The following is a 15,864-nucleotide window of genomic DNA, read 5'->3' as shown; positions in this document are numbered from 1 at the left end:
ATCTTATATCTTTGGCTTAATGCCAGTTAGTGTCATTGTGAAGTTGAGATAACTATTATAGCTCGTTGACTCCTCGCTTGAGAAAAACCCCACGCCCTGGCTCAATACCCATTACTTGCAAGTTTGGGCCTAACGGATAGGATGTTATATACTAACACCCAGTTAGGAAAGCCACTCCAGTCACCTCCTTTTACATTTTTTTTTTTTTTAACAAGGAAAAAGCTAAAATTATTTGGATTAGCCTATATTTTCACCACAATCCTACCAATAAAGAAAACCAAAAACCAACATTTCGAATAGTTAGTTCAAAATTTAACAAAACCCCAATCTATCTGAGCATATACTATATAATATCAAATTTCAGAATAAAATAAAATAAAACATTATAATGTCTTGGTTAACCCTATATATATATATATATATATATATATATAAACCAAACCTTAACCTCTGGATTAATGAATGAAGTCAAGGAAAAATTTCAGATAGGGAGAGAGACTTGGTTAACCTTCCAAAACAATATAGTGTCGTCTTGTTCATGTGTATTAATTATTATTATTAGAGTTTCACAAAATAATAATAATAATAATAAAAGAGTTTTCTGTTCTTAACTATTTTTTTCTCTGTATCTTTGAATTGGAAAGTAAATAACATATAAGAATATATTAACTTATTACATGAATTAAGGTCTGAAAACCTTTTTTTTTTCAAGGATAAATTTGTATTTTGCTGCTAAGAAAATAACTTGAAAAAGAGAGGAAAGAATCTCAAGTTTAGCTCTCTCTTTTATATTTTTAGTAATGTTTTGTAGTTCAACAGGACTGGGGCAAGTGGGGCAGATCAAATATTTGTGGGTGCATGTGGGGATGGGCAAATGCCTTCTCCCTTAGGGGTAAAGAGGGGGGGGTGGGGGGTGTGTTAGATTGTGATACTTCAAATTGGGTGGATTTGATTGTTGGGTGTGTTTGTGCGGGTGTATACTTGGACTAGTTCTTATGGGGATATAAGAACAAATATGATTGATGCTTTTTTTAGGTGCATTACAAAATGGTATCAAAGCAAACCTGGGTGTATGTCTTAATAGCTCTTTTTGCTCTAGTAAATTGTTTTGAAAATGTTACCTTGCAATGGAACCTTCAATCAAACTAAATCCCTTGATCGACTTAGTGTAGTGGTGAACGAGTAGGATATTCCTTCGATCTAAAGTCGGCAACTAACAAGTGGCCTTTAGTCTTTCTGTTCGAAGTGAGTCAATTCAGCCATAGCTTGCAACATATTTAAGGTTCCTTTTGTCAAACGGAGGAATTCTAAGGTATTATAAGTGATCATAGCAAACTTGAGCATGTGTTGAGTTTCACATCGGGTATTTATAAGATGGATTTGAGTACCATAATGAGTGTCCTACTAGCTCAAGTAATACTATACTTGTGATCGGTACCATTATCATTCTGGTCTGCCGGGCAAGGTGGCACCCCCCCCCCCCCCCCGAGCGGAAGTAGAATTGTCTATTTCAATTGTTTGGGCTTATTGAAGTTAGGCCAAGGGTTACAAGTCCATGACCATACAACAAATATAATGTTAGGCCATTTTGATGTTCATCTATTCTAATTTCTTTTAAGTCTGTTAGTTTGGGAATGGTGGTTTGAACTTAGGAAGTCTCCTTTTGAAATGCTAAAAGGCGTAAGTTGAGTTTTTTTTTTTTTTTTTTTTGGATAGATAAGATAGAATTTCGACAAATGATGCTCGCTCTATAATGATTACTTATTATTATCAAGCCAAGACACAAGTTGGTTTTTGGTGTAGGCGGAATTCGAAACCCAAATTTTTTATTTGATGACAAAAAACCTTCTCAATTGAGTCATATGACTCTTGGTGGTTTTTATCTATCCTCATTCAGCTAGCATTTGCACCTAATACAAAAATTTGTTATGAAACCATATTCTTTTGGAGCAACTAATTGAGTCAATGGCCTGATATTAATACAAGTCTATCTTAGCCCCTGATGTTTGGTGCAAAACTTAAGGCTCTAAGGCCCAAAAGGCTGAAAGTTGTGAGATTCAATCTGCGGACCCCAAGTCAATCTTGAACTTTGCCTCAAACGAGCTCGCAAGCATATTGCTGCAATTAAACTTGGCCCAAAGGCCTAGAACATATTTACCACCTAGTCTGAGACTGAGTACATGAAGAACAAATACCACCCCCCCCCCCCCCCCCAAAAAAAAAGAAAAAGAAAAAAGAAGTGAATTTGGTTCAATTTAAGTGTAAATGTAAAACTGAAAACTGAAAATACTGTAACGAAATAATATAATTTTTAAATGTGTAAATAGTACTGTAAGACCCAATTTTAAAGAAAAATTTGCTAAAATTCATACTTGTGGGTCCCGTGCACTCTTTAAATTTGCTAAAATTCATACTTGTGGGTCCCGTGAACAGTGCACGGGACCCATAGAAAAAACGCAAACACGCATTGCTTTTCTTTTCAATGCTATCCAAACCAAGCTGTAATTTGTGACCCCCACACTGCTCCAAACACTCTTGGACTCTTATAATATGAACATCTATGCACAAACCACATCTATGACTTTAAGGACCACCTGTGCACGGGACCCATAGAAAAAACACAAACACGCATTGCTTTTCTTTTCAATGCTATCCAAACCCAGCTGTAATTTGTGACCCCCACACTGCTCCAAACACTCTTGGACTCTTATAATATGAACATCTATGCACAAACCACACCTATGACTTGAAGGACCACCTTAAAGATTCTTCCACCACAACTACAGTGTGATTGCTCTGTGACTTTAGTTGTCAATCACCAAACTTTAACTATCATCTTCAGACTTTGTTCTTGATTTTAGGGTTTTGGAACTTTAGAAGTACGACATTAGCTTTTTCTATTTTCTTTTTCTTTTTTAAGTTGACTATAATATGCACTTATATATTTTTCCATGTAGGGCTCGAATTCCAACTTGTTTGCCAACTTAATGGGCCTTGAAGAGAATTAGGATTCACATTCCTCGATTGATTAAGACTAGGTTGAGAGTTGATTAACAAACAAATCTCGATCAATTAAGATGCAGTCAAGATTCTATAGACTGCCTTGACTTGAGCTAATTCATGGACTTTGTCTTACACTTGAATAATAACATTTCAACTTAAAGACGCACCATACTATCATGAATTTGCCAACACTAACCTAACAACTTAGGGTTTGAATCTCATCTACATCAATAGCTAATTAGTACATTAACCTAATAATAAAGATCAATTATGATGAAGAAGGACGAAAAATTCAAATTCTATCCTTTAGGGGGGGGGGGGGACAATCTCATTATACTTGGGTCTTCCATCCTTACACGCATGCAAAATGCTATTTCAAGGCCATCAAAGAATGCAGACCAAAGATGACAAAACAACCGTCATTCAACCTAGAATTTCAGATAAAACAAGGATTTAATTGCTTAATTAAAGTTAGGGACACGAGGATAATATTGCTTGACCTGAGCCACAGACAAAAACTCCCAAGTCAATTTCCGGGGATGATTACTATAAAGAAAAAGGTTTCTAATTGCTTCATCTACTTTCCCACGTGCAAGAATCTGTGGAGCCAACTAGTCTTCTTTTTTCTGAGGCTGCTTTTGATGTCAAAGTAACACTATTGATACAAGTTCGGCTATTTTAACGTGGTAGAAAAAGAATTCTAATTTGAATTCATTTCATTTTTTGTGATTGAAAAGCAATAAGGAAACAGAAGCCAACTTGAACTAATGGTGAATAATTTATACATCACCTACTTGTGACCAAAAGTTTCAAGAGCATAAAAGGGGGAAAAAAATGAAGTCTTGAATTGAATTTTCATCTCCAAGTTTAATGAGATTAACAAGCATCAGGGGCAAATCACCTAATTAAAACTCAGTCTCACAAAGTTTAGGACAATTCAAACCTTTGTGATTGGCGAAACTTACAATCCACCTTTAAGATGCAATAGTCCAATTAAATCGTTGTATAATTCAAACCAACTTTGTACAAGTGGTTGAGCATAAAACTCCACCGAACAAACACTTTTCTTTGCCATCAAAATAATATATAAGTAAAAGATAAAGTAGTACCTCGTGCATCTTTTATGTTAACTATTCTATATCTCATATCTTAATACATTTTTTATATATCACTTACCAGGGGTAGTATGGTCCTTTACATAGAACTTTTCTTTTATTGAAATGATTGTTCTTTATCATCAAACTAATACATTAATTGATTTTTGGTATAGGCAAGAATCGAATTCCAAATCTCTTATTTAACCATAAGAGACTGTACCAATTGAACTAATTGAAATCCACTCCTTATATGGATTTTTGTTTTTTTGATCCGCCCTTTATATAGATCTAGAAAACAAATAAGTTACAAATAGAGAAATAAATACTTTGTTACTGCCATCTATATAATCTTATAATAAAATTTGTAACTCATAAACATAATTTGGCAATAAATTTTCTAGAAAACCAGAATTATGAATTTATTTATTTTATTAAAATACACCAACATAATACTTGAAGGATCATTAGATTTATGTCCACTAAATAAGAGATAATCATCTTCTATCATTACAATCCTGTTTCAAATGAAGAATTATTGAATTACATCACCTTAAATATTCCTAAAACACTGGATCTCAACCAAAAAAAATTTAGATATATATATATATATATAAATAAAATCCTAAAATACATCTGAGTCAGCAAATTATGAACTTTTTTTTACCCCAGAATAAAATAGGGGTTAGCTAGGTTATGCCAACCCCTGAGAAGGGTGCTAAGGTTAAGGCCCATGGGCCAACCCATGTGGATACCCACCAACGAACTCTTGCTAGCAACAAGACTCGAATTTAGGTAGGTTAGATGAAGTGTTCAAGCCTTACTAGTTAAGCCAAACCCCGTTGGCAGCAGATTATGACTTGACATCATAGTGTGCAATATTTATAATAAAAAAAATGATGACCAAATTTAATTGAACAAGCCCATCTAGATTATGGCATGAAACATGCAATGGCCGAAAATAGAACAATAAACAATGAGGCAAATAAGAAAGAAGCACTCTAGCCACGTTGTGAAGTTAGAATACGAACTATAGGGTTTGGTAAACGTATATTTTAAGAGCATTTGTTAATGGATTATATTAGCAAATTTTTGATATCATTTTTATAAGAAATATATATAAAAATTTTGTTAGAAAAATCAATTACTTTTTTTTTCTCATAAAATTAAAAAATATATATATATTTCTTAAACAAATATCTTTAGGGTATCCCTTAACTTTTCCTTGTAAAATAAATCAAATAGTTAAGATTCGTAGTAAGTGCACTTGCATACCAAACTTTTTGTTAATCTTCTTTTTTTGCTGACACAAAATAATTCGTAATGAGACCTGTTAGATTATGTGGGTATCTCTTAACTTTTCCTTGTAAAATAAATCAAATAGTTAAGATTCGTAGTAAGTGCACTTGCATACCAAACTTTTTGTTAATTTTCTTCTTTTGCTGACACAAAATAATTCGTAATGAGACCTGTTAGATTATGTTTCCATTAGATTCAAGCTCAATTGGGTCCATTGTACTTATTATTATACTTTATGTTATACTCTTTGTACTTGTTGTGCCTACTTGCTCTGCACTATCCATATATATATATATATATAGAGGGACAAAATTGGCCTTTGCTCTTTTTAAAAAAACAATCCAGCATTTTGCTTCATTTCCCAAACTAATCAGCGAAATGCCTCTCTTTTAAAACTTAACTTTTTCAAAATCAAGTTTTTAAAAAAAAAAAAAAATCTAGAGGCCTATAGTGGCGTTTTAAGAAGCCTATAGTGAAGTTTTAAGGACCTATAGTGGCGTTTTATAACTCGATCTTCATGAACTCGAGTTCAATGTAAGTTTTTCCTCTTTTTGTTACCTATAACTCGAGTTCATGGAGCTCGAGTTACAAAATGCTACTATAGTCTCATTAAAACGTCACTATAAGCTCCTTAAAATGCCATTATAAGGCTCAACTCGATTTTGAAAAAGTTGAATTTAAAAAAATGGACATTTCCCTAATTAGTTTGGAAAATTGGGCAAAATATTGGATTGTTTTTTTAAAAAGGGCAAAGGCCAATTTTCCATATAATAGAGACTTCTTTTGTACATTTGTGTTATTATTCAATAATATACTCTCAATTTTAACAAGACCCAGTAAATTCTAGGTCAAAATTAAGATAATAATTTACGTGTCAAAGTGCAAGCTGATAGTGCAAGTAGACCTTGCCTTTTTCAATCTTTTTAAAATGCTTGTGTCCATTAGTGCAAAGTGTGAAAACAGCGTTAGACCATAGTTTTGAAATTGTGGTGTGTTTAATTGGATACTTTGGAAAGGAAGAAATGCAATGATTAAAAAAGTAATTGAAAAATGTTTTTCTCAGCGGTTTTTTGTTCTTGTTAAACATGATCATAACTCTTTTTTCTTATAATAAGTGGAAGAGAAGGAGGGAGGTTTGAACTGAATTTCTGATGAAGAAACCCAATAATATCACTGAATTACAAAACTCATCATATGCAACTCAAAATAATTTCTAGTAATCTCTTAAGAATGTCATTCCAATAAGCCTCTTCACATTTTTAATTTTTTATTAGGTGTTTTTTTTTTTTTTTTTTTTTTGCTGGTTATATCTTTAAGAATTTCTACTATTAAATTTGTCTATCATGTTCATATACACATAAATTCTTGTCATCTTCTTCATTTTTCTTAACAAATAATAACAAGGAAAGTAAACGATCATCAATTACGTATGATTTTTCTAACAAAAGGGATTCGAACCCTCGTAAACAAAAGCCTACATAACAGTTCCAATGCTACGCCTTCAACCACTCGGCCATATTTGCACCAAATTATACACAAATGTGTATAAAAGTCTAATCTTCATCCTTAAGTTTGAAAATGAAGTCTACCATTTATTCCCAAAAAAAAAAAGTTTGAAAATGAAGAACATAATTATATATTACAAATATGTTTTGACAAAACTAGTGGGAATGAAACTTTTTGCATACTTTGTGCAAATTAAATTATTAAATCTCTTTATTAATTAATTTCTTTTCAATATATGGAAGTCATGTTCGATTCAGCTGCGGCAACACTACCTACTATTATGTCTAATGCCACTACGAATTTGAGACTAAATTAATGAAGTTATTTAACACTCACATACCAATTAGAATAAAATAATTTTTTTTCATAAAAAATTAATTAATTAAAAGATAATGTTTTCCATATTCTGTCCATACTTTTTCATCCCCTTTTATCTGCTACCAATCAAACCCTTATTCTGCATGATAGTACATGATACAACCTAATCATATATAGCACTAAATAATAATAAAAAACAACAATATATTTAATTAATTTTGTTCTTTAACTTCTTATAGAAAGCAATATATTGGAGCATTTACTTGGAGAGGTATATTTTACGTGGTCTCCACTATCTATTACACCAAATTAACATGTGAAGTTAACATTTTTTAATTATGAAGCCTAGGTGTCAAACTCAAACTCAAACTCAAAATAAAATTTTAATTTTTATCCCCTAAGAATCTTGAACTGCCTATTAGACTTTGGGTTTCCTTAAATCAACACAATCTTGGTCTAAATTGATCTTAATTTGTCCATGGTTTCTAGGAATATATTCTTCTTCTTTTTTATATAGACTTTTAGTGCATAGAGTAGGTGGCCCATAAACCAGTATAAAGTGAACACCCAGCTATTAGCTAACTCTTCAGTGATACATATAATGGATTGAAATTCTTTTTGATGCCTTGAGAATGGCTATGAAGTATAATGGCCACTTGCACTAATTGAATGGTCTTTCTTTTCTTTTAAAAAACAATAAAGAAAGAAAGAAAGAAATCTTGGTTTCTCTTTTACTGTCTCCCTCAAGACCATCAGAACAAAAGCATTATGATTCATGAAACCAAAAGTACTAGAAAATATTATCCCAAAGTTAATCTTTGAGAACTTTTCTTTTACTTTAAATTGGAACCCTCCACATTGAAAAATGAAAACCATATAGTAGTAATATATATGAGAACTTGTACGAGTATTCCATCATAGGTGTCACATTGATACTGTCATGGAATAAAAAGTAAGGCATTTACACATAAGTAACACTTTTTGGCTTGCTTGCAAAAAAAAATATATATATATATATATATATATTATTTCATAATATTTTATACATATGTTGATTTGATATTTTATAATTGAAATAACATCACTTTCACTTAGCTCTATCATTGATATTTCTTTTTGTGCACCAATCACAAAACATAATAATAGGTCATATTTATAATTGTTAAAAAAAAATAATAATAACGGTGTGTATGCTTTTCTTGTTGGTATGACCTACTATGACTCCCTCCCTCCCCCAAAAAAAGACCTTTTAAGATCTTCAAAGATATCATTTGTGAGTGCTTAACACCCTTAAGCAATAATTGTGAATAAAGTATTATTGAACCTTTAAGATTTGCCTAAACATTAATTAAATATTCAAATGATATTGACATGAGGGGTGGAGAACTTGTTAACGAAGAAAATTAATAATTTATATGAAATTCGTATTTAACAAGATGGACTTTAAGCCCATGGCTTTTTTAATGTAATTTTTCCTTTTTTTTCGAGATTAAAAAAAATAATAAATAAATAAAAATTTCTTTTCACTTGTAATGATGCTACTGGTACGACGGCTGGAAATAAATGGAATCGATCTAAGTGTCACAATTTCAAAATTGTTTTTTTTTTCTTTTTTCTTTTTTAATTTCAAACACAAACCAAGTTTGAGCCCATTATCAAACAAAACTACATGTTTAAGGTTGACTTATGTTCTTATCAAGCAAGTTCAAACTTATTTGCAAGCTACTTAATTAAATTATTCTTTTCCCCTATGTAATAAACATGATGACTAATAATTTTTTTAATTCCTTTTTGTAAATTTATGCTAATAATTATTAATAACTAAGTCATATTTGAAATTATATAATTTGACTTAATTAGATACGATGATTTTTGTTTATAAACTCATTAAAATTATTTCACTAACATTTATTATTAAAATTATATATAATTTTTACTAGGCTATCTATATAGTATTATCACTAAATTATAAATAATGATTCAATCTCAAATTTATATCCAATGAACTTTTTTTACAAACTTTTATGATTCAATCTCAAATTTGTATTACTATATAAGTATTTTTTTATACATGCATACATATAAATATATCCAAATTAAGCTTTGTGTTTATGAGGTTATTCATGAACATAATATTATGTTTAAACTTTGATCACACCTAACTTTAGATTTGAACTTGACTTATTTGATAAATAAACGAATGTAAACAAATTTTTACTCGAGTTGAGCACAATTTATATATTTATGAATAGCTCTATTCATTTATATTTTTAGTTACTAGAGCTTGGTGAAATAAGAATAAATAAAGTATCAAGTAGAGATAGACCCAGATATAAGAATAAATAAAGAAATCATAGTCAGTATCAAGTTTAGGTTTGTTTCAAGTTGTAACATCAATATAGTTGACAATGCTATACATAATGATGATTTTGTCTCCTATTTTTATTTTTTGATACCTGATCCGGAAGGTACAGACGAAGTTAGGGTTTACCTAGCTATTAGAGCTATTACAAAAATTTGGGTCCAACCAAAAATGATGATGTATGTGGAAATTTGAAACCAGGAACAGCTTGTATTATGAGCTTGATTCCTTGTTGGCTTAGGTGTTGGATATCTGCAAACTGTGTTCTGTTATTCCAATGGAGTTCCTTGTTTTGCTTCCACCTATACATATATGCTCTATTCCTTTGATAATGCTCGTGAATCCCAGCTGTGTAGCTTTTATTACTGCACTTTGTATGGCTCTCTGCATAGCTACGACTGTGGACTGGGTTTTTGTGGTGTAGCATCCTTCCAAAATTCTTCTTCCCACCCTGCTTATGGCTTCAAATGCAATTCCATTACACTAAGGGCTTGCCAGTCCTGATGATCTTGTCTTTCAGTTGTTCAAGTTTGAAAGCAACAAAATACTAAACCAGATCCCAATTAATTTCTCATCCTTTACACTACTTAAGCTTAAGTCAAAGTAATCACGATGGTAATTAGTCTATAGCCTGTGATATCTATCCAATTATTTAATTATTATAGAGTTGTTCATCATAACAAGTGTCTCCAGGATATAACAAATAATAATTATAGAGAATTCTATAAATTTCCTTGTATTATTATCTCTTTTCAATTTTCAGTAGAAAATAAAAACTAAATTTAACTATATAAATCAACAATAAAGAGATACCAATAAAAAGACAACATTGAAAGGTCACAACTTATAAAATATTGTTAAAATTGTTTTTAGAAGTCAAAACAATTAACCCTCACTTAAGGCACAATTTATTGCATAATTTTGTAGCCTTGAAGTGTTTTGGACCTTTTGGTTGGCTCTTCGCTTAAGTGAACTGTATTTGGTTTGAGCGAGTTATTGAGCAAACCTGAAATGCCTCAAACATTGTTTGAAACCTGAAATGAAGTCTAAGAAAATGGTTTCCTTCTGCAAATAAAAGGATTTTTCTTTTTTTTGGCGCTCTAGAATTCATGTGAAGGTTTTTTCAGAGTCAAGGAATACATTTTTTTATATCCTTTTATTTTTGTACTTTGTGCTTGATTTTGTCATGAATTTGAACACTTTACTGGAATTATTCCCCTTGTGCTGGTTGGGACCTCACTTCACTCAATTTGACAATTATTTTATTTTAATTCTTGCCCTTTTCTTTGGCTCATCTGAGCTAATTGAATTTATCCCAATTAATTTTTGGGCGTTACTCCCACTTTTTTTTTTTTTTTTTTTTTTTGAAACTGGCGTTACTCCCACTTGATCTGATATCATTTGTGAACTTTGTTGGTTGGTTTGCTTGTTTCAACTCATCGCAAGACTAGATCACCAAACCACTAAATCTAACCCCAATGTGAGAGGTAAATTAGGTAACCATGTTTGGGTTGAACAAAATGAATTGACTCAGCTGGGCTAGCAAGGAGTCTTTTTCTACGAAGTGTCAAGGGAGTCAGGAGGTATATCTATTGGGATAGTAGGAATGATGGACTCAATTATTATTTTTTTTTTGTTATGCATATTTTATTCCATATTCTTTTATCAGATATTATACAAAGATTTGCAATGATAATAAATAATATTAAAAATACATTTTCCATATCATATATCATTTCATATGAATGTATTATTAATAAGAGTTAAAGGTTAGAAAATTTGATACACAATTGCTTAAAATATGAGAACTTTGAAATATAATTATGGTTAAATTACTTCAACAAGCCTATAGTTTGTACCTTAGTTGAAATTAGGTCTTGGAATTTTAATCTCATTCATATCCGATTCATTGGTTAGTGAAAGTTGAACCTTTAGGCCCTATTTGGATTTTTTTTTTTTTTTTTTCCATCACTCATCACTCCTCACTCAATTTTCGTCACTCATCACTTATAACCCATCACTCATCACTTAAAATACCCTAACTCCCTACACCCCACTCGTTTGGACATTGTTTTCAGTTTTCATCATTCAAATATTTCAACCTTTTTGTGGGACCCATACCTGATCACTTAAAGCATCCCACTACGGCTTCTTCTTCATCTTGGTCTCCGTTTGCTCCGATGGTGAGCTCGAAGCTACCGACACGGTGGGGAAAAGACGATCTTGATTAGTATCCCTAAACCCAATAAAAACCATGTGGGTTTTGTTTAATTTTGAGTTGATCTTGATGTTAAATTTTGAGTTGGAAAAAAAGATCTTGATGTTAAATTTTGAGTTGATCTTGAACTTCATATGTTTAGATTTCTAAGTTTAATTTTAGTGGGTTTTGTTTGTTTCTATTTGGTGGGTTTGTGTGGAGGAACATGTTTGTGGGTTTGTGTTTGTGTGCTAGAGAAAAGATCGTGAGAAGTGGAAAAAAAAACCCCAAAAACCCAATGAAAAGGAATGGAAAGAAGAAGAAGCCAGTGTGAAAGGAAAACTCACCGAACCAAGTGAAAAAAAAAAAAACAAATGTTGTGGCTGTTGCTCCGACCGTGGGTCCCAATATGTAGTTTTAATTACGAAAATGCCATTGAAAACAGAGTAACGAAAACTGAAAACACCTAAAATTTTTTTCAATTTCCATAACTCATTACTCAAAAATTAGAGAATTGGGTGATGGAAACAAAAACTGAAAACAAAAACCAAACAAACTTTTTTTCGTGGGACCCACATATTTTGAGTTATGAGTGATAGAAACAGAGTTATGAGTTATGGAAACAACAAATCCAAACAGCCTCTTAATCACTCTCTGATTCTGGGTATGCACCTTTCTAGGGTAGGAACTTTTCCAAAAGATTAGTCATTAATGTGAGTCAAGTGTGAGACTATTAATAACATCTCCTCCAAATAATAAAAATTTGTCAATCTGTCTCTGAAACGAGAAGGATCACTAAAAAAAGGACAAGAAGGTGGAGGTTGCTTTGACACCAAATGTTAAGTACATTTGGAAGAGACCGGTGTTTCGATTTCACTATCAACTCCTCTAAATTCTGAACATCGTACCACTATTAGGTAGGAATTTCTTAGTGATCCTTCTTCTTCCAGAAACAAAATGGTGGATCTCAACTCTATATTGTCAAAACTTATTTGTAATGATTAGTCTAATTATCGCACGTGCGTATCAAAGATGGCATTTTTTTTTTTTTTGGTTAAAAGGGTAAATTATAGTAAACCCACCTATGGTTGACCCATTTGCACTTTGCCCACCTGAGATTACCTCTGTTAGTCTCTCATTACCCATCTCCGTTAAAAACATTTATTTAAGACTAAAACAAATTTAAAATGGATCAAAGAGTTAGGGTTTGAATTTTTTTACAAATAGTGATGAACAATACAAATCAAAATTTTTGAAATTAAAACTAGTACAAATCAAATGCCCACATATCACAACAAACACGACACAGATCGAAGAGAGAGCCCACAAATCACAATAAACACAAAACAAAAGTTCCACCATGGGTATGGGTTTGGTTTAGATCGGAGAGAGAGAGAGAGAGAGAGAGAGAGAGAGGAGGGAAAAGTTTGAGGGGTTTTGAAATTTAAGGTCTAATTGTGTAGGATTTTTGTGAATGTTTGAAAGAGTGGCTAAAAGGATTTTTGTGAAATTAGACTATAAACATAACAACAAACTCCCCGGTGCTTAACTTTCTACTAAAATTCTATGTCAGTTTTCATAAAACCTGCAACTAGTGTCCAAGGATGGGCTTGAAGCCACTCTTCCCTACTACTTTCTTGAGGAATCACACTCAAAACATTATCCAATAAGTTCTCCTTTGCAAAGATAGCCGTTGATATACCATTATGTGCATAAAAAATTTGCCAAGAAGGATCCAATGCATATTATATCCATTAGGGGATTATATTGACGCTCTGTTTGGTCACTTAGAAAGGATGGAAAAGATAAAAAACCAAACTTTCGAATGATAAATTATCCACAATTGAGACCACTAAAAACCAAGACTTTTATTCAACAACACCAAATTCAACTTCTAAGTTGGCTTTGCATTTTTTTTTTTCCCCTCAGCAACCAAATGAAAGGTATTTAATTATTTCGCAAAGCAATTGATGAGTTAGTATATATGGGAAGGAAATAATAACGCAAAAACAGAATTTTTGAAAATGTTTTTTTGGATCTGTGTGAATATGAAAAAAAAAAATTGGATTAATTGGCTCAAGACCGTTCATACCAAGATGAAGTATGTTCATGAACTTGGGTTTACAATTTTTACAAATCCACTATTAGTTCTTATTTCTCTTTCTTTCTTTTTTTTCTTTTTTTTTAGGAGGAGAGAGACATAAAAGTTGAACAAAAAGACATATTTACCATTATTTTTAACAGAGGTAGGTAACAATAGACTAACAAATGTAATCTTAGGTGGGCAAAGTGTTAAGTTTTAAATCATGGATATGCAAAGTGAAAATGGGTTAAACCATAAGTAGGTTTACTGTAATTTGCCCTTGTTAAAATTTCGAAACCATCCACATTCAAGACTTATCTATTTGTTCAATTACATAATCAATTATTTGTACTTTCATTGGATTTATGCATTTGTTTGATAACATAGTAACTTGTTGGATTATTCACGTGTGAGTAGTGTAGTTGGTTAAGTAGGGAAATCCCACATTGGATACTAATGAGAAGAAAGAGTGGTTAATATAACACAGTTGAGCTCATACCTATTGGGCTTAGGCCTTTTGAGTTAAATATGTTTCTATATGTTATATAAACTACTTTGTGAGTCTCCCCAAGGTATTTCTCTCCCCACTCTCCTAAATATATAGGGTAGAGATATTAATTAAACATAACACTAAAACTTATACCTTATAATGAATAGATTCTACATTAATTCTTTAGAACATAAGCGGTTTAGCGCCTTTTAGGGATTTTGATTAACTCGAGATTTGGACATTAAAAACATTTAAAATATGTTTAAGGACCTAAAATTTGTTGGGAGTCAAAGGCTCGTAACTCAAATTTAAACACTCAAGGCCCAAAGGTTAGGAACTTATGCCATGATGAGCCATAAATTGTCTTTTAACCCATGTTTCTTAATATTATTTGTATTTCCAATTTAAAATTATTAATTTTTGGATTGTTTTATTTTAATCTTATGGATTATTATTTTAGTTTTTTATTATACATTGCAATTATTGAGGTTTAAGCAAATATGTTTGCAATTTACAAACCTTTAACTTTTATTAATAATACATGTGTATGAAATGATATTAGAGTATTTAATATCATTGTAAACTTTTGAGTAATATATAAAAACAAATATGTGTACATAAAAGTAAACATATAATAAAACATATCTAGACTATTAATTATAATGACATTTAGTTGTGATATAATTATTTAAGGTGATGAAGCCAGATTTTATGTGGAAAAAATATTTTTAGAAAGACATAGAGTCGAGATATATATGTATTGATCAAGATGAAATTTACAATTATGATTTTCAATTCAAATGGATTTTCAAAATCTATAACTTTTTTCATCTTATTATAGGAAATGACAAACATAAAACCATTCTACCTTCATTATCTGTAGGAATTTCATGTGATATATTTCAATGATTTCAAAATTTATTTATTACAATGACATGCAATTCAAGATGGGATAAAATTAGGAATGAGTTTTTATTTAATGGCAAGTGCTAAATCCAAATTTGAACAATTTAAGGATGGTGTCCTAAATAAATGGGTTTTTGGAAAAGTTATTACAAATGTGCAAACCTTAATTAAAATGTAACGAATAATAAGGATGATAAAATTAAATGAAGCAGTTCCCAATTCATTCACCCAACAATGTATTGCAAAACGAGCAGCACCTAAAGAGAGAGTACTTACAAAATACAGTATAATAAAATTAGAGAAGGCAGTTCCAAATCTGCCCCAATAAAATGTTACAAAAGGAATAGTACCAAAAGAGGGAGTTTGCACAAAAGACATTCTGTAATAATAGGTTTTATTACTTTCATCATTGGTACTAATTAAACTATTTGCACTCACTTTCTTATATATTGATTTCTTTTAGTGCTTTACAAACCTCTATGGTTATCAAGTCATCATTTTATGTATTTTACTTATTGATGTTATTTATAACCAAAATTAATTGCCAATATGAAAGATACACAACAAAACATAACACGATCATACAAAAGTGTTTACGGCCTCCAC

This window comes from Quercus lobata, chromosome 3 (assembly GCF_001633185.2).
Source record: "Quercus lobata isolate SW786 chromosome 3, ValleyOak3.0 Primary Assembly, whole genome shotgun sequence".
Classification (NCBI taxonomy): Eukaryota; Viridiplantae; Streptophyta; class Magnoliopsida; order Fagales; family Fagaceae; genus Quercus; species Quercus lobata.
This window is presented reverse-complemented; position numbering follows the sequence as displayed.